The sequence below is a fragment of the Protopterus annectens genome, chromosome 7.part0 (assembly GCF_019279795.1).
Source record: "Protopterus annectens isolate FY-2018-M chromosome 7.part0, PAN1.0, whole genome shotgun sequence".
In the NCBI taxonomy this organism is placed as follows: Eukaryota; Metazoa; Chordata; order Ceratodontiformes; family Protopteridae; genus Protopterus; species Protopterus annectens.
In genome coordinates this window covers 1854870656-1854890854 of record NC_056739.1, presented here as the reverse complement: position 1 = coordinate 1854890854, position 20199 = coordinate 1854870656, and the positions used below count along the sequence as shown (strand labels likewise).

The 20199-nt window shown below is 40.5% G+C and overlaps 1 long non-coding RNA gene across 3 annotated transcripts in view; it reads right to left on the bottom strand.

Moving 5' to 3' along the window:
- The window catches only part of LOC122807252, a 1461171-nt gene that overhangs the window by 1356813 nt on the left and 84159 nt on the right, over window positions 1-20199 (bottom strand). For all 3 annotated transcript variants that reach the window (XR_006365609.1, XR_006365610.1, XR_006365608.1), the window contains exon 2: window positions 14663-14765. This is a non-coding gene — a long non-coding RNA (uncharacterized LOC122807252). The remainder of the gene's footprint in view (window positions 1-14662; window positions 14766-20199) is intronic.

The following is a 20199-nucleotide window of genomic DNA, read 5'->3' as shown; positions in this document are numbered from 1 at the left end:
GGGCAGGCTCAGGTTGTTCTTCCTCGGAGTCACTCTGTGCCTGTACAGGCCTTGGCATTGGTGGGGGGCTGTGTGGCCCTGCCCCATGCTGTTCCTGCTGCAGCTGTTTCTGCAGGATCATATTGTGTAGCATAGCACATACCATAACAATTTGGGTACATGTAGCTGGCGAATACTGAAAGACTCCACCAGATGTGTCCAGACACCAGAACCGTGACCTGAGCATCCCAAACACACGCTCTATTATATGTCTGGCCTGTGAATGTGCCTCATTATGGCATTGTTGTTCAGGTGTGTGTGCATTTCTTATGGGTGTCATCAGCCACGGCTCCAATGGGTACCCAGCATCCCCCACTAAGTGACCGTAGGGGATGTCCACATTGGCAAATCTGTGGTACAGCTGTGTCAAATGCCATACGTGTGAATTGTCATAGCTTTCAGGGCAGCCAGCACACACATTCATTATAATGCCCTGGGCATCACATATGACCTGGCAGTTGATGGAGGGGATGCCCCTGCGGATGATGTAGGCCCTACCCTGCTCACCGGGTGGTGCTTTGATGCATAAGTGCATGCAGTCTATAGCACCCACTAACCCAGGGTATTCTGCTATTTGGTGGAAGAGATGCATATTGCTGGTCAACACCTCACTTGTGTTGAGGAAATATACATGCTCACTGGCATATGCTGACATGGCATCCAGGAACTGGTGGAATACTCTGGATGCTGATGCCTGTGAGATGTCCATGATATCCCAAGTTGTGCTTTGGGAGGTACCTGTGGCTAGTATACCTAGGCCTACACATACCTTGGTATCCACTGGGATAGGTCCCCCTCGGCCAGTTTGGTGTGTCAGGTGTGGCCGGCATGGCTCAACAATTTGCTGTAGGAGGTCTCTGTCCACACTAAAGTGCTCTACTATCTCCAGCTCATGTAGCCCCTGGTAGGTTACCCTGGGTCTGTACACTCTTCTCTGTCTCCTCAATGTGGGTTGTTCAGCAGCATTCACATCCTCACCACCCTCAGCCTCTTGCACATGTTGTTCTATGTTGCATGCTGCAGTCCTTCTCATTTTGTAGGTTTGTTTGTTAAAATTTCCCCACTTGTATACACCGGTGGTGTAGAGTGTGGAAAAAACAGAGGTAAAGGTGTTTGCTTAGTTTATAGTAGTGTTCTGGGCTGGGCTGGTCTGCTGCCTATGTAATTAGCTGATTCTGATACATTTCACTTGTCAGCTTAGCTAGTTCTCCTTGATTACCTTGTGTTTTCCCTTCCCATTGCCTCCCTGTTCAAATCTGTACACAGCTGCTATTTCCCAGTTTAACTTTTTTTTTTCTTCCTGTACAACCCGGTGCGCGACACGCAGACCCACCTACACTTTGTAAAGGGTGCTAGGCAGGTATAGACACACCCCTAGCTTAGCTGTGCTAAGCTAGGAGCAATCCCAAGCCACAGGGCTCCAATCCACTTAAAGTATGCCTGACACACACTCCCGCTGCCCTATGCTTCAACGGACGTGATCGGTGGACATATCATAAAAGTTGTATTTTGTACATTTGGCATTGTTTGCAATGCCAATGGCCTTCTACTTGGCCATTGTCATGCATCCTCAATGCTATGCAACCTTTATTTGTAGCTGTCATAGCTCTGTTTTGCAGTTTGCAGTACAGTACTCGGTTACTAACCGAGTACATTTCTGCATATTATGCTAGTCCTGCACGCCCTGATTCCTGCTTCCTGGATGGCAAATTTACCTCATTTGCATGGTTTTCACCTGCAAATGAGGTGATTTGCATACGGGGGCTAGGGACGTGCAGCACTAGTGCTACAGCGCTCGTGTATGTCAGACATGCATGTACGTGGATTGCTCGCCTGCCATACTGGCAAAATTTCATCTAACACTAATCATGCACACCATGCAAGCTTTTGAGAATCTGGGGGACTGTCTTTTGAGGCTGTTTATAACATATGATTAGCCCATCATTGAGTACAATATGCTGTTTTGCACCTGTAAGAAAGGAGATCTTTTAGTTTTAGAAAATGTTCAATGAAATTTACAAGATGTATTATATTTGTAGAGATAAATCATATCCAAGTAGACTGGAACATTTTGGCCTGTTAGCAATCAGTTATAGATATCTGATGGGAGGCCTACAGGGGAATCTGGTGTGAAGAATATCAATCACTAATACATATTGAATTGCTAAATACAAGTGGATTAACCAGAGGTGCATGTTCTACTTTCAGAATACAGGAGTCCTGGACAGTTCTCAGTGCAAGATCTTTAATGCACCAATGGCTAGCCATACAACTGTGTGAACTTTGTCTCTAGATGATTGTCACTGTTGAAGTGATGCTACAACCTCATGAGTAAAAATGGGAAAAGGGGGTTGTGGATGGATGGATGGATGGATGGATGGATGGATGGATGGATGGATGCATGGATGGATTGGTTTGACTATGAAATAGAGTCCCTTTACATATTAAATATTCTCCTTTACAGGTATTTAAAAACAACTAGACACTTGGATGGGTCCCAGGGTTTATACATTCATTGATGAGTCATCATTTTGAATGTTTTTTATGCAGGAACATATAAACTATTGAACTATTCAACCTTATTTCCATACCTTGGTAAGCTGCATATCTGCTCTATCTTCCTCACACATCCTAATTTGAGATGCTGATATTCTTCTTATTCCTCTTCGACTCCACCATTTCCTCCTCTTCCTGAGGTGCTACAGCCCTGAGTATTTTCATGTACCCTTGCACTTTCACTCCAGTCATCTTCCAGGTCTTCAGCCTAGTCTCTGTTGACCATAGTAGCCTTCTCTGGCCAATTCTTTCAGCTAATTGTTGCCACCATTGGTTTATGCTCTAGGCCAGCTGTTTCACTGTGAATGACTTTGCAATCTCTGTTTCTACCCAAATGGCATTTCCTTACTAGGATGCAATCTACCTGAGATGCTTGAGGTAATCCTCATACCTTGTTCTTTCTGTCCTGATATGAGCATTCAGGTTCCCCATTGTCAACACCAACTCATATTGTCCTGGTCTATCTTGTAGGTCCTGCAATTGCTGTATAAATGCTCTCTTTTTCTTGCTGTTATAATCCCACTGTGGGTCATTCGCTGGGATTATGAGTACTGCACTATCCTTGCACTGGATTGTCATAAGTCTATCATTAATTCTGATGACATGTTTCACTGTATTCTGAAGACTTTCTTCCTACACCATTTCTAGCCTGTCCTCCCCCTGAGTAGTAGAAACTAGATCCCAAGCCAAGGAGCTTTGCTGAACTGCCTTCCATCTTGTCTCCTGGATATATAGGATGTATAGCTTCCTCCTTACCATCATGTCATACACTTCCAAGCTGCATCCTGTCAGAGAACCTATAATGAGTGTAGCAGTCCTTAGTTCATGTTTGTTTGTTGACTGGATTTATATCTGGCTTTCAAAACAAACCAATGGACACAGGCCAGCCAGTAGCTTATTGACTCATTGCTGTTGGGTTTGTGGAGGTCACATGCTGGCTAGCATAGGCACATAGAACCCCCACTGTTAGCATGGGTCCCTGGCATAGGCTGAATCTTTAACACACTTATCTTCAACAAATACTCATGCCCATTTTTTGGCAACATTAGTCAATGTCAACAGATCACATAGAGACAATTTTTGCCACTGTTGATTTGCTAGCCTCGACACAGCATGTACAAAGGTTCATAGGTGTACGCTAAAGACCACAGGGGCCTTTTTAAGCCTAGTCAAGCATCTCAAATCTCTGACAAGTTCTGTTACTCTTGAAAAGTGTAAGCAGGGGCTTAGGAGGTGAAACAGTTACAAGCAAAGGCCTGGGAGATGAACCATTTATAGGTTGCCTGTGTCCATAAGAGACATAGTTGCCAAACCAGGGATGAAGTTCCTCTTCCCCATCCAATTCCCCAAGATACTCTTACATTGGGCTGTACATGAATGGGGAGCCTGTTCTAGAGAAGGGGTAGTCTTTGGGATACATACCTGTCTCTCCAGTAGGGTCTATTTATATCACAGGCAAGGTTTAAATCTTTAGAATGGGTAAATCTAGTGGTGTTTGTTTTGCAGATATGCAGGAGGTCCATCATAGTGGGGTCTGACAATGCCTTGTATGCCAGGCATAGATCTCTCCTCAACAGCCTGTAGGGGAAAGAATACAGAGGGCCTTGAGGTGGTCTGCATGGGACATGTTACTTATTATGCTCTATATTCTTTTAGTGAGGAACCTCTGTGGACATTCCAGTTGTTTGATATGCCTGGTTAGGTATATACCAAAGAAGGCATTGTAGTCAATGACAGGTCTGATGAATGCAGAATGCAATGGAACAATGACCTCCTTGGACCTGGATACCATACCTTTGTTTAGAAGTTGCACAACATAGAATGATTTCCTCACTACTGTAGGCATGTGATGATCAAAGGCTAGATTACTGTCTATGTGTGTCCCCAAGTCCCTGACCACAGGGTCAACTAATAGAAGTCTGTTGTCAATATAAGACTTACCAGGGGTGTATGACTCCCACAAGGATACTATTATAAATTTCTTGGCATTTGGTTTTAGTCCATGGCTCTGGCACCCTATGTTTGCCTGCATCAGCCTTTCCTGGAGAACATTTGTGTCAGTAGGCGATTCAATGACAGCTCATAATTTGCAATCATCTGCAAATTTAGTAAGCCAGACTGATTATTTTCATGATATTTTTTCCATGGTTTTGCATATGAGACTAGTGAGACTTATGGGTCTTTAATTTCCAGGGTCTGTAGATGGCCCATCTCTGTGCAGAGAGATAACTGTTGCTGTACTCCATTTATGAGGCAAAAAGCCTATTTGGAGGCTACAGTTAAATAACAATTCCAGATGGCCTGATAGGTCATACTTCATGCTATTTAGAAGGCATCCTGGGATATTGTCTGAGCCCATTGATGCAGTGTTCTTGGTCTTAGAGAGAGCATTAAGGACCTGTTCCCAACTGATAGCAGGGGGAGTGAAATTTGATGATATTTCCTGAGGGAAGATTAATGGGGATAGAGGGGTAAAGATGGAGCTGAATTTGTCAGCCAGTAGGCTTGCTATATCATCTGGTTCATTATAGGTACCTCCATTTACATCTGCACACAGTTGTGTATTGCCTTTGAGGTTGTGGACATAGCTAAAGAATGTCTTGTGGTTGTCCTTGACCTGGGAGGCAAAATTTATCTCAAATTTGGCTTTTTTAGTCTTTATTTGTCCTCTGTATTGTTTGATTCGTCTGATGAGAGTTCAGTTATTCTGCTGAGTGCTGCACCTCCTATTTTTTTATAATTTTCTTCCTCCTGTTATATACTCTATTGATGTGGTGATTCCACCAGGGTTGCTTATTTTTTAAGTTAGTTATGTACTTCTTCATGGTGGGTACAGATCCCTCTATGTACGTATTAGCATGCTTCTACAGGTCTTCTGTGAACAGTTCTGCATATTCAGCAGTGTTCTCATGGTTTATGAGGGCTTGAAATTTTGCCAGATTATCACCCAATAGTAGGAAACTAGCCTTAAAGTAGTTCCTGAATATTCCAGGGTTAACTGGTATTCCAAATTTTATTTTTACTTCAAAGGATATAATTTTATGATCTGTCTTTACCAGAGAAGACATTACACAAGGGGGTGTGCAAAACTCTCCCATATTAGAGTATGTTTGCACCCCCTGTTGGTGTATTGACAATCTGGTCTAGGGAGTTTGTGTTTACAAAATCCAGGAATCTCTGTGCCTGTATGTTTAGTGTTGTATATGATTCCCAGTTAATAGTGACATAATTAAAGTCGTCGATGAATATGCCATTGGGTTGAATGGTGAGTATTTCCAGTACATTTAAATACATGGTATGGGTTTCCTGGGTCATAGAGGGGGACATATAGCTTGCTAGGAAGTGGTATTGGATTTTGTTTATGGTGATTTGAATGTGGAGAAGCTCAAGTGCATTGTCCTGTTTGAACTGCCTTGAGGTATATATATTTTTGAGGCAAATTGAGACACATCCACCTTTAGTCCCTGTCTGTGTAGTAGCTGGTCTAAATTTGTGGAAGGCATTATAATATTGCACTGCCAGTGTGCTCTACACTGCTATAAACCATGTCTTGGTGATTGCACAGATGTCAGCATTCTCTAAGGTGAAGAGAACATGTAGGGAGTGGAGTTTTTTTGTTTAGACTCCTAGCATTGAGCAGTAATACCTTTAGGCTTCCTTGGTTTTGATTCACTATGTCAAGTGTACTTTCAGTTTGGCATTGCATAAAAAAGGAATTATGGGGGAGGACAATGTTTTAGCTAATATTCAAAAGCTTAAATGGGAGAGGTGCAGACCATCCCGGGCAAAGTAGTGTGGTCTGTTGACCATCAACTTCCATGCTGACAAATATTGCACCCCCTAAGAATGACACCAGAAACTGAGACAATTATTAAAGTTATCATCTTTTGTTTGTATTGTGGCATCATCATTGGAGAAGATAACATGTTGCTCAATACTAGGCTCATACCAGCCTGGGACACATATTCCAAGAGCTCCATAATGTCTTTCTTCATATAGTCTAGGGAAGTACATCTCAGATCATTTACAACCACATGGTCTATGAGTGAGTCATACTGATACTTGTGGTCCAATGTCCTGAGCATGTACGCAATGAGGCAGATCCTGGCCCCTAAGAAGCAACTAACCATGATTGTCTCCTTACTCAGCCTGCTGAAAGGAACGTCAATGTGTCTCACAAATGAAGTTGCCACTGACTAGAACGTTGGATTCTGTGGTGACTTGCCTGATGGGCTTCAAAGTAGAGGCTCCATGAGATATAGCTGTTTGTGTTGATGTGGGTGCTGTATTAAAAGAGTGCATTCAGAGTTGCTGAGGGTGTTTTGTTATGTTTACTTCATCTAGGAGGTCTTTGGGGTTTAGGAAGGGTACATTTAACACCTCACCATATGTGGGTCTATGTGTCTGCTTTGATTTTTGTGTGATGTGTGCAGTTTTTATACTACTGACAACATTATTGACAATCTGAGTACTTTTATGTGAGAGTTTTACCTCCAGTGAAATTATGTAAATACATATTTCACATACAATATCAGTTTGTTTGAGAATTAGGCAGCTGTCAGTAAACATGAGGAAATTTCTATATTTCCTCAGGATGCCCATATGGTAATGGACATAGTGGGGAAGTTCATATCAATGGCAACAGACCCTTTTTATGGATTAGACAATTGGACTGAGAATATAAAGTAATGTCAGGAGTATACGGTTTGCAGCTCTGGGGGCAGTGCTTGTCATTGCAAACCAGTTGTCCTTTGTGTAACTAATTATTGGTGAAGTTTCAATGGTGCTTCTACACAAAAAATGTCAACTCAAGGTGTCTGTGGCTATACACAGAGCACTGCCAAACACCCGAGGGGAAGCTAATAAGTACCGCCTGATGATTTATGGATAAAGTATTTAGGCAGATATTCTGAAGTGAGAAGCAAATCAAGCAGTACTTACTGAAAGGAAAGAATTAGCTTGTCAAGAATGATGAAAAGAGAGTCATCACCTGAATGGCTACTGCCTTACTACTTCTAGTGTTGGTCTCACCACAGCTTCACTCTGCTGAAATATAATGTTCCTTTTCTTTTTCTGTCACCAGAGGCAAAACAGTAGTAGCATGAATCCCTAAATGAGTAGCAGGCCACAGCCTGTTTAATGATCCACAGTCTTGTCCCAGATGATTTAAGAGTCTGTAGGCTTGTTGTAGTCTTTTCCTGGTAGATGCCTTAAATAACAACAAGACCGATCAGAAAGGTCAAGCACAGAGACTCACTTCCCAACCAGAAAGAGTCAGGAATCTATGCACTCTGCTCCTTCTCTCACCAGGGAAAAATATAAGCACAGATTCCAACCTGGCACCTATGAAGCAGTTATTATGCTTTTTAGTGATTAGCAGTCTCAAAGAAATAATGTTCATATACTCCTTCTCTCACTAGGAGCAAAAACAGAACCACTAATCCCAAGATAACTATTGTGAGGCAACATTCGGGCTCTCCAGCAATTGGTGGCCTTGAAGCAGATGTTGCAGAATTTAAAGGTAAGATGGAAAATGGGTTAATAACCTAAGAACTGCTGCAGTCTGTGATACACGTTCTACTGTGTAGACGATACTGTGCACCACAGTGGATGCCTCAAGTAGTTGATGTATACAACTCTGCCAATTGTCAGACTCCATATTATTTTCTGGATATGATTTGAGGCAGAAACACCCAGCATGTTTTGGGAGGTGGGAGTAATCCTAAAAAGACACATTGGTCAAGATCAAACCTTGCACCTTCATCATGGGAAGCAAGGACCTTAACCATTATGACAGCTGTGTCATTTTTTTACATCATTATCATTTGCAGAAAAATAGTACTTCAGATTATTTTAGTTTGTTTTCCAAAGCACAAGGAACCAAACCATTTCTTCTGTCTGTAAATGATATGGGTTTAACGATATCAGCACAGGACAACAGAAATTACCAGTACAAAAAAAAATCAAAACACCCACCCTAACTGTATGTCTGCTTTCATTACATAGTTCTAGTCAACTACTTCTTTGAAGTAAACTGCAATTACATTGTATGACTAGTTAGCACAGGAGATACAAAACATTATATTTTACATTTCACACAGTAGATTTGTGCATTTACCTTCCTTTCATCCCACTTCACATTTACAGTAGAACAGACTGCATGGTTGCACACACATTGCAGAGCAAATGTATTACTAGTAAAACATAAGAAAGAGGGAAAGAAAAAAACATAAAATCTTTGACTCAGTTTTCCTTATTCTATCACCCCTGACACCACAATTCTCCACCTTCATAAGAACCACAAGCAAGACTCCTATAAGCAGTCCTCAAGAAATTAATCTTGAGACAAGGGTGTAGTCCCTGAATACATAACATAATTCCTTTTCTAAGCAGATCATTTGCATTACAGTTACCAGTACAATGTCTATGTAAAGTAGGTTGCCCATTCTGCCCACCTCTTCTATTTAGCCATTGTAAAAGGTTAATGGTCTATAACCACAGTGAACTTCCTGCAATGCAAGTAGTGTTGTAACTTTTACAAAGCACAGACTACACCCAGACACTCTTTCTCTATGACTGTATATGATTGTTCTCTGGACTGAAGTCTGAGGCTTAAACAAAGAAAAGGATGCTTCCTAGTATAGGGGATTCACTCAGAGCCTCCTTGAGTTTTTGAAATGCCTGCTCACAGGATGGAATCTAAGCAACCTTCCAAGACCTTTTTTTTCTAATGTCTGTAAGGGACTAGCTGTCATACTGTAGTGGAGATCAAACTTTCCATAGCACTCTGCTGTCCCCAAGAATGTCCTCACCTGTTTTTTTTTTTTTTTTTTTAGTAGGGGTGAGCCATGCATTGCGAGTTCCAAAACTGGTGCAGTCTTGTCTAGTCTTTCCACTCCTTACTCTATGATCCATATAAGACACCTTTGTCATATCCCCATGACACTTGTTAGCCTTGACAGCTAGCTCTGTCATTTCCAGTCTCCCCAATACCTCCCTCAAATATTGCACATGTTCTTCCCAGGACTAGCTATAAATGGCAATATCATTCGGGTGAGCAAGAGCTTAATTTCCTGGTCCTTCTAGGATGAGATCTACTAGCCACTGGAAAGTAAAGAGATATGTAATAGGGATAAAATGACAATCCACAAAAAGCAATGAATGCCCAATAATGTGGCAAGGTTGGCAATGTAAACACACATTTCAATGTTTGACTGTATCGATAAGGCTGAGGACTTCATATGAAAACAGTATTAGCCCTATTCTATAAATGCAAGGAATTATAAACACAGTCACCATAACATGCATATAGTTTAACCTTGAGTAAATTTAATGAATCTGCTTGACATACCTCTAATGGAAGTCTATTCTAACTTTCACAGATCCTATAACAAAAAATATATTTCTTTCCTATGTACCATCTCATTTATCTATGAAAACAAAAACTTAATTAATCCTAATTGTAAGGTATGGTGTACCACCTGAATGTCCAGCATTGCTTGAATGTCTTCATAGTTAAAGAACTTATCCTTAAATTACTTATCCATCTGGCAGGAAGTTTGTCTCAAATAAATAACTTGCATCAAAAGCATGGCCTGAAACTAAATGCTAAAAAATGCAGTATTGTATCCTTTGGAAAGTAATCTACCCCAGGAACCTACCACAATGACAATACAATTTTAAGAGCTGGCATAGTTGTTTAAGATTTGGAAACTTATGTGGACAATGACCTAACTTTGACCAACATGTGTCTATTGCTGTAAGAAAGTACTCCTATATTGCAAAGCTTATATACAAAGGGATTGTGTCTAGATCTAGCAATGTCATTATCCCCCTTTACTCAGCCCTCGTTAGGCCAGTCATTGAATATAATGACCCGTTTGGCATGTATCTGTCCAGACATATGCAACAACTGAAATACCAACAGAGATACCTTAATAAAAGTATATAAGGTCTAAACAACATGTCCTGCATGGACAGACTCAAAGCCCTGTCACTATACTCTGTACAGATTACAGACTGCTAAGGGGTGACCTGTGTCTGGCACGCAAGGCATCCTCTGCCCCATTACTGATGGATTTACTGCACATCAGCAAGTCAAATGGCATCAGAAATATTTGGCATAGGGATCTAAACCTCATCTGCAGCATCAACAGAACATTTGGAAGGAGAGGTATATTTCACTAAGGATACTGCAGCTGTGTAACAGACTTCCCATCCACATAAAACACAGTTCATTCCTGTCCATTTTCAAGCACAACTTAGATCTATGGATGGGAAACATAACATTTACCACAGGACTGCCACCTGTACTACTAATGGACAGAGGCAGCTCCTAAATGGTTTATCCCATATGTGGGTCCCTTCATATCATTTATGGTGTGATCCTAGTTATTCTCATTAGGGGTAATATATAATTATCGACCATGGGAAAGGTAAGGCCAATCTATAACCAAATGGGATAGGTTATTTTGAGAACAAAAGGGGAAACTGGTTAGACTTAAAATGGCCCACACTGGCAGATAGCCTAGTACTTATCTATGAACCTATGATCTTATATGACCATATCAGATCACTCAAGTGAGCAGCCTATATGATGCACTATGTAGCTTTATAGTTTAAAACATGCCTCAGAATTAAGCCTCTTTGCTCCTGAAATATATTTAAATCATTTTGAGGTCACTCTAATCCATTGATATATCTTCCCGAGTAAGTACAGAAACTACTTTCAAATTCAATCAGTGGTCTGATCAATGGTTCAAACGGTGGTATTAACACTGATATACTTCTTCATTTAACTGTACCAACGATCTGCTTGATCCTACTGAAGCACCCTCTCACTGCCTGATTATTGTGATGACTCTATTGGAATATGGAAGTTTATATTCAGCATAAAAGAACTTCAAACCATTATTTACTGTATATTAACAACAAGAACAAAAAGGGAAGGCAGAACTTCGCCATTTTAGATGACATTGATAAAGAAAGGCAATGTGAAAAGGCAGCAATGATCACTGTAGAATATTGTGATCCACTGGTCAAGCTTTTATAAAAATACCAGATCGTGAGTACCATATGCTAAAGCTGTAGCTAGGATGGGGCAAGGGGGGGGCAGCTGCCGGGCTCAAGCTCTTATGTGGCATGATTGATACTGTAGAAGAGGTGCCAATTAGTCCCTGCAAGCAGTCACTGTGGCCATTTAACCAGCTGCATAATGGATCACGGCTGTTTAAATACCATTCCCTCTGTGAGTGATATAGTTTGTGTTACAGGATATGAATATTTATTGACTCTTGCACCTGCAAGGCTGCAAGCTGAGTCAGGTATCATCTTATATCAAAGCTGATGAAATTATTTGAAAGACTGCCTGCAGTGTTTGTGTGTGTGTGTGTGTGTGTGTGTGTGTGTGTGTGTGTGTGTGTGTGTGTGTGTGTGTGTGTGTTTCTGTGTGTGTGTCTGTGGGTGTGTCTGTGGGTGGGTGTCTGTGTGTGTGTCTGTGGGTGTGTCTGTGGGTGTGTGTGTGGGTGGGTGGGTGATGCCCATAATGCCTGCCGGACTTTTTTCTCTGGTCATCAGCTGTGGAGGACTTTTCTGCTGTATGCATTTTAGGGTCCCTTAGCTACCAAAGTGCTGTGACTGAATCAAACTGAATGAAGAAGGAAGGAAGAAAAGGAAGAAAGAAATAGGGCTTAGAGGTAGCATGAGGCAAGAATCTGTATTCCTTCAGATAATCAGAAAATTTAAAATGGCCATCAGGATTTCTCAGCAAATAGTATTAGCAGAAATAAGCATGTATAATCCATAGGATAGTGGGACGGTTCAAAAAGTAATAGTATTCATAGGTAAGATGTGCATATGAAAAAGACTTCCTATGAGCAAAGTGGGCTCAAAATAGAAAATAATTTAAAAAAATTGTGCAAAAGAAGATAGTATGCTGTTGACTAACTCATACTTGCAACTTATCCAAGAAACAGGAAATATCAAGCTAGTTGGATAAAAAAATTTTAATTATAATTAAGATCTTTATTACACTACTGCTGTTTTCAGTTTGCTGGCAAGTGAGGGAAAGGGATGCATAGTGTCAAGGTTTAAACAGAAAGGCTGCATCTCAGAGTCCAGACAGCTGAATACCAAGATAATAATATCCAAATTTTGTAAATCCAGATGATCTTCAATCAGATGGGTGATGTCCCATGTGCTCCAGTGGTAAATATGCAATGTCCATATTATACAGCTCTACAACCACAACAGCATAGGTGTGCACAATATTCTATGGTACTTTAGAGCCATTATTTTAAACATGACACTGTCCAAAACCATTCTGTCTAGACCATAAACAAAGTAAAGGTATATCTCTATTCTCAGGCAATGGGTAACTGAACAGTAATGAATGAGAAGACGTATTATATCAGGCATTTACTCTTTAATTAGATCTTAGATTAGTAGACTGTACAAATCACCCTCCCCAAAAAAATCACTTACAGAGTAAAGCCCGATCAGCAAAAAGACAATGGCGAATGAACTGTTTCATCCCATAGTTTAATACAGGTTACTGGAGTTTAAGTCTTCCAGACATATCATTGGCATTTTCAATATTTTTGCACAGAGTATTCCATCATGTTTCATTACCTCAGCCAAAGAGCTGAATTTTATCAATATCTGATACAGCAATCTCTGCACTAAGTCAGGGTATGAGTGCATAAGAATGTTATTTTTCTTACTATGCAATAATGTTAAGAAGTGCTAGTACAAAAATATGGACTGTGTATACAAAATTATAAGCATACTTTGAAATTATTTTAAGTTTAATATTTTTGATAATTTAATTAAAATAATTAATATGTTTAGCTCTGGTTATAAAAGTGATATCTATCCAACTTTAAATCATAATCAAAATATTTTAATCTTCTTCTTTCAGCTTTTTCCCAGTTAGGGGTTGCCACAGTGGATCACATGTCTGCTCATGATTGGCAGTGGAGTTTTACGGTGTCAAGTTGCCAGCCCGGCACCCAACCTTCCACAGAAGGAACACACATACACACACTCACACCTAAGGCCAATTTAGAGTGTCCAGTCCACCTACAGCATGTCTTTGGGATGTGGGAGGAAACCGGAGCACCCGGAGGAAACCCACGCGACCACAGGGAGGACATGCAGACTCCGCACAGAAGGCACCCCAGCTGAGAATAGAACCGGAGAACCTCTTGCTGTGAGGCAGCAACGCTAACCGCTGCACCACCATGGCCACCCTAACCAAAATATTTTAATAATTGTAAGTAACTGCATTTTGTATGGGGTTTGAATATTTGTTTTTCATCAAAAGACACCACAGTCTCATTGCAAGGTTCTGCTGGTGATGAAAATGTGCAATACAATACTGAGTGCAGTGTAAGGAAGTCAGTAGTCTGTTTTGCCATTTTCAGGCACACTTACTATTGTAGCACTTATAAAAACTGTGCTACAAATTCTCATCACAGTCAACTTATCAAGCCATGGCATGGAAAATGTGGCTGTTATTTCTCCACACTAACCCCAAATGAGTTCATTTTTGATATCGCTGTATTAGACATGGTAACAGGTACATGCATGATCCACAGAGGATTTTATTAAACTAGAGGCACAAATATAATAATAAACGGAAGAAAGTTATTTCAGGCTGTATTTCTAAGTGGTGTATTTAATGTATTGTTCCATGTACAAATCAGAGGGATTTTAGGCTAAGGACACATGGAATCATGCACCATGGCAGTGCAAAATTTATTTAAAAAGAGGATTTTAAAAATGTTACTTTTGACATCAAAGTCAGATGGTATTTAGCCTAGTATAAACCTATGAACCTATAAGTCTATTATTTTGTGGGAAAACAGCCCACATCAGGACTGAATTTCTACTCCAGGCAAATACAGAGTTGTATTTTCTTTCACATACACGACTGGTAAGTGTTTGCTGCAAATTTTTTGCTATTTCTTGCAATACTTATGACTCTGAAAATTATCCAATATATTCTTCACTTTACATCCAGAACACAAATAATATTAATTTTGCATAAGTATAGAACTAAATTTACCTTCTTTCTTGTTTGCTGAGAAGGCTTCTCCAGTCCAGTTTCTTTGGTTTAATTTACATGTTGTGTAGAGATACCTGCCTTCACTGGAATGCAACATTTTCACCTAAGAAATTAACAGAAACATATTAAAGGAATCACACATAGCTCATTATTTGATGCAGTCACTGTTTAAACATTTCATTGTTTCTCTTTATTATGCAGACTTTCTTTGGCTGAGTGACAGTAGACCTCATATCAAAATTGACCTTAATACTCATTATTTTTTTCTGAAGCTGCTCCTAAATATTTTGACTTTTATAGACTTTTTGCAGTTTTCTTAATAAGAGGTCTTATAGGAAAACAGTAGCAGAAACATAATGTTAACATATTGTAAAAATTGATTTCATAGTAACACAGAGTTGTCATATGCTGGGGAAGCATTAGGTTGGCACAGTGGATGAGTAACACTATAGACAGGCATGTGATCGATATGTCACATGTTAGTGCCAATGCAGGCTAGCATTGAACAGTTCATAGATGCTCATGCATGCAATGAAGTACCTCACAACTGTCAGTCCATGCAGCCTAACTGAGGGTCAGTATAGCAATGCACAACCACACTTCCTCATTTTAATCCACAGGAAATGGAGAGATATGAAAGTGTGAGAGAACAGCATGCATACGAAAACACAAAAGGGTTCCCATAAAGTATGACATCTGGGATAAAGGGTATTTTTGTGGGGAAGAAAGTGGAAAGTCATATGTTTTATAAATATATATATATATATATATATATATATATATATATATATATATATATATATATATATATATGGGTCTACTTTCATTCACTGAAAATGCATTTCACTGAATTTCAAAACACTCACACCAAATCGCTGAAAGCTCAAATCACAAAAAACTAATTTCACTGAATCACATTTCACTGAATGTAATTACTGTTGGGCAAATAAAACATATTTGCTCTTTTCCCCACTGTAGTGTGAACCTGGAGTTAGTATATATAGTTGTGGAGGTGTACCCCCCCACTTAATGTTGGTTTTATATTGTTAGCTTTCAGTGAAATGAGATTCATAAATATAAATGCTAAGTAGGTGGGGGCTGTGCCTCACACCCACCAACTATATATACTAACTCTAGGATCACACTACAGTGGGGAAAAGGGCACATATGTTTTATTTGCCCAACAGTACTTACATTCAGTGAAATGGGATTCAGTGAAATGAGTTTTTAGCTATTTGAGCATTCAGCGATTTTTGAGGGTAAATTGAAATTCAGTGAAATGAGTTTTCAGTAAATGAAAGTAGACCTAAATATATATATATATATATATATATATATATATATATATATATATATATATATATATATATAAATAAGAAAGGTTGCTGGGGAAAGTAGAGAGGAATGCCTGGGGAAGAGATAGGTGGACAAGAGACAGAAGCAGGAACAGACAAACAAACATAGATTGACAGATTTTAGACAGCTAGTGATGGAAAGGGTTAGACAGGGAACAAGGTAAGGGGAAATTACACAATCTGAACATCTGGATGGGAATAGAGCAGTGAACATAAATAGATGTGAAGCCAGACCAAAAAGCAATACCCAGCCAATGTTCACTTCCATTACTGATACCATGGGCAGGCTGCACCTCTGGTGGCTGAATAACCAGAGCTTGAGGGTCATCTGACTTGACAAACCATGCATGGAGGTGCTCCCCAGTCCTGAAGTAGGCAACAACTGTTTGTCAACACACCTTGTATGACACCACCCACACAACTAATACTGAGAGATGATGGAAGAATGCCTTGGGCCACTGGCAAAAGATAAAACTATGGCCTCCTGAGAAGTAGCCATGGAGGCACTACCGGTCTCATCATGTCACCTTCATAAGGGACACTTCTGTCACACTGCTGAGAGGCAGATCAGATGACAACTGGAAAACCAGTGCCTGAGGTATCACCCAGCTCACCTGAGGTGATCACCTCCACTTCATGGCCTCAGCCACAACTGGACTTGCAAAAGGATGACAAAAGAAAGCACATTATTACTACTTTGGTACTCATACAATGACAGCTACACATTGGGGTGCCATACATAGATTATGCATGACACTGACAGTAAAGTTACTACCACATCCCGTAACATCCTGCTGTGCTTTGCCATGTTTAGTGTTCACTCCTTGTCCACTGTAAATAAAAGTATGAACACCTTAGTATACAAGTACATGATGTTATATGACAAGAGGAGAAAAAATGTTACAATATATGTCCTTTTCTCTCTCCCCCTAACCTGACTACTGAAGCATGTCAGGGTGGCACTGCCACATAATGCATGTAATCATGCTGTTACCAGTACTACTCACCAGAATAGGTGATTCCAGCTGCCGTCTTGCATAAGAGGCCATGATTGTGTTTCAGGAGACACTCAGAAATGTTACAGTGCAGAAATAACAAGAATATCTTGTTCTCCCTTCCACACCATCCAGAAACCCTGCTTCTCAAAATGCTTGGGGAAGCTATGACCATTAAACTGGTTTATTCAAGTAGCAACATGATAACTTTGCATGCTTGCAACATTGTGCAGATAGATGCTATCAAACTTTTGTAGTGTAGTACTTCAGAGCTACAGTTCCTTACAAGATGTGTGTTTCAGCATGCTGACGACACACTTTTCTAGAATTATGCCATTCCTGGCTAGCATAGACTAGGCTTTGAAATGCATTGCATTCCAGACATAAAAAGTCTTCATTAGCACAATATAAATTGGTGGCACTATTTTGTGTAAGAACATTTAGAGTCAAACATATGTGGAACACACAATTTTGCATAGTAGCTCACTGGAAGTGGATGCACTAATCTGAAAGCAGAGCACTTGTCTAATCCCATTAATATGATCAACACCTGTGGTGGATGGCTGTAACAATGAGACAAATACCATGGTGTGTGTGTGTGTGTGTGTGTGTGTGTGTGTGTGTGTGTGTGTGTGTGTGTGTGTGTGTGTGTGTGTGTGTAAGATCACAGTACTTTGACATGGCCTGTCATGTCCAGACATCATAATGGGGCAGACCATCTGAATCAGGCACTTAGAGAAGGACAAGACACAAGGCACATGAAGAATCCTGTACATAGATGTAACTTTGCTAATACATTGTAAGGGGGAAGAGAGTATCAGGGTGTGCACATATTACACAGAACCAATAGGCAGGTGCTGGAAGGAATGTAGGAAGTCCATGTCTATTTCAGCAGAGTGAACATGTGGAGCTGTTCATAGCTGGGCAGGGGGCTTCTAACCTGTTGAAGAATTGGGGAAGAGAGCCATGGTCATTGCTGTATGATTTTCTCAGACTGCTTGATGCAGCCATTTATTGACATGTGTCACTCACAGGTGTAAAGGGCTTGCCATGGGCCCAAAGAGAGGGAATGGATCAGGCAATTCACCAACCAGGAGACATAGGGGATGCTGCAGACCATCCTCACACACCAAAGGAGCACCATGAGCTAAGGTGTTGGGAATAAGATGTACTGAGACCTCTGTGGGTGTCCATAATAGGTAGATGCAGCAATGAGTAACTAACATAATACTCGATACAAATGACATGACCGGGATGCCAGCTAATGTAGCTACAGACCTGTTATCAAGTTCCAGATGATGAAACTCTTTAGGCTCCCAACATGGGACACCCCATCAGGGTGCATGCACTTGATCAAATACTTTTATACCTTCCTTGCTACTGACCTCATCAAGTCACAAGACTGCAGACTATAACAGTGGACACTGCCGATGGTCATGACATAACAGCTCAACCCCATCAGTGTAGAAATTATCTCTGACATCCCACAACCTACTTGTAGATATGAAGCTATTGAATGCACCTCTCATTGCCCTACCTCATATTATACTGTTGATGCCACCTGTCACTGTGCCTCCCCAAGACACTGGTGCAAGTGATAATACTGTGCCCCATTTCCTTAACTTGCACGAGTATGGTTACATCTGATGCGCAGCATGGCTAGTTCATGAACTGCCATGGATAACCTAGATGTGTTAATGTATGATATATGCATTATTTTATTCTATGCTCTTTCTCCCATGACCAATAGCTGTCAACCAAATGCACACCTTCACCAGTGCAGCAATGCATTGTGCCTGCCTTCTCCCCACTTCAGGTACCACTGAGGCATCTTCATTCCTAAACTCTACACCTTGCTTTTCCCTGCTGATCATACTCCTATGGTTGGCTCTGCTAAGATGTTTCCTTGCTACTCTAGATGTTTCTGAAGTGCCATATTATGCAATATGGTGGAAACTCCCAACATTTTTGCTGCAAATATCAGCTGCATATTGCAACTCCCTGCTTGATATGTGAAGGTAATGTGGCATTCCGTCAGCCAACCAAGACACATGCTAGACAACATTATGCATTCTACATAGAATGAGTTGTTTGCACTGACTGCCCTGGTCTGAAGGATGCAGTTGGGTGTTACTATCAATGATTCTAAAATGTATCCAGCATCATCTGCAACATGCAACGGTCACATGAATATATGTGACCTGCTCTCAATGTATTTTCATAGTGCTATAACTTTTGTCCTCTGATTTAGCACTTTTTCTCCTAGATGTACTGATTAACTTCATAAAGCAGAACTGTTTAAGAATACAAGCATTATAGAATGACAAAATTAAGCCTTGATATCACTAACTATATGGGATCTACTATAAAGAGGCATTCTATTCTGAAAAATTTAAAAGTGCTCCTCCTTCAAAACCCTCTGCTATGAATTTTTAATGGCCAGCATTGTGATTTTTAATGCTCAGAAGTTAAGAGGTATGCTGTTTCCTGCTTGTATGGCACGTATATATACTGCCTTGTGTGAACCACCCATATGTGCACCTACTGACTCGATTACTGTGTAGGATATCCCCCTGTACAAATCAATGTCAGAGGATGGATATATGCTATAAGGGTAAATCATGGGAATTGCCTTGATGGCACCATGTACACATTATGCATAATGTTGTTGTTGTTATTTGTCTTTCAGCTTTTCCCGGTTAGGGGTCGCCACAGCGGAACTCCAGTCCACTAATGATTGGCAGTAGACTTTCACGAACACCGAGGTGCCAACTCGATGTTCAGCCTTCAACGAAGGCACGCCCATTTACGCATGTCTTTCGAATGCCCACCCAACCGCGAGGAGGACACATTATGCATAATGTCCTTGGTATTACATACCACCTTGCACTTCAGTGAGTAGAAACACGTGTCAATGACTTATCTCAATCCTTGTGATTAAAGTGCAGTCTGGATGTGTTGTAAAATGCCTGCATTGTGATTATTGTGTACCTGGCAGTCACAGAACCAAATATACCTTTCACATACGCAGCATGACATCAAGAGACTGGCGAAAAGTTATGCTAGATGGTGCTTATGATATGCCTTTCATACCTCTTTATGTTACTGGAAGTTCTTATTGTTAAGCAGTTACACATATCTTTAAGTGCACTGGGATGAGCAATCTATGTATTCTCCATGATTCTTG